The following is a 286-nucleotide window of genomic DNA, read 5'->3' as shown; positions in this document are numbered from 1 at the left end:
TGTTACATTGTGTGTTGCCATGTATCGGTTTAGTGGAGGGGAGTTTAGATGAGGTTAAAGTGGACTTTAAATTAGGGGGTTGCCTACGTGCTAGTAGAGGGGGCTGTAAAAATAATTCTCTAATCGATAATTCTCTTATCTAATTTATATATATATTAATTCCTTCACTCAGAGCCTAGCACCTGATGATTGAGGTACCCCTCATGAAACAGCCTGTAGTGCAATAAAATGTTGAGTCTTTAACCCAGTGTTTCATGTTTTATTTGTCTATCTGCTCTGCTATATA

General features: G+C 37.4%; 1 protein-coding gene across 1 annotated transcript in view; it reads left to right on the top strand.

Annotated features, from left to right (window-relative positions):
• The window catches only part of LOC117104288 (macrophage receptor MARCO-like), a 7526-nt gene that overhangs the window by 5166 nt on the left and 2074 nt on the right, over nucleotides 1-286 (top strand). The gene's annotated exons all lie outside the window — the stretch shown is intronic.

Source organism: Anneissia japonica, unplaced genomic scaffold (assembly GCF_011630105.1).
Source record: "Anneissia japonica isolate Jap-2015-1 unplaced genomic scaffold, ASM1163010v1 scaffold935_len144941_cov109, whole genome shotgun sequence".
Lineage (NCBI taxonomy): Eukaryota > Metazoa > Echinodermata > Crinoidea > Comatulida > Comatulidae > Anneissia > Anneissia japonica.
Note: the sequence above shows the minus strand (reverse complement) of the source record. Positions and strands in the feature narration are given on the sequence as shown.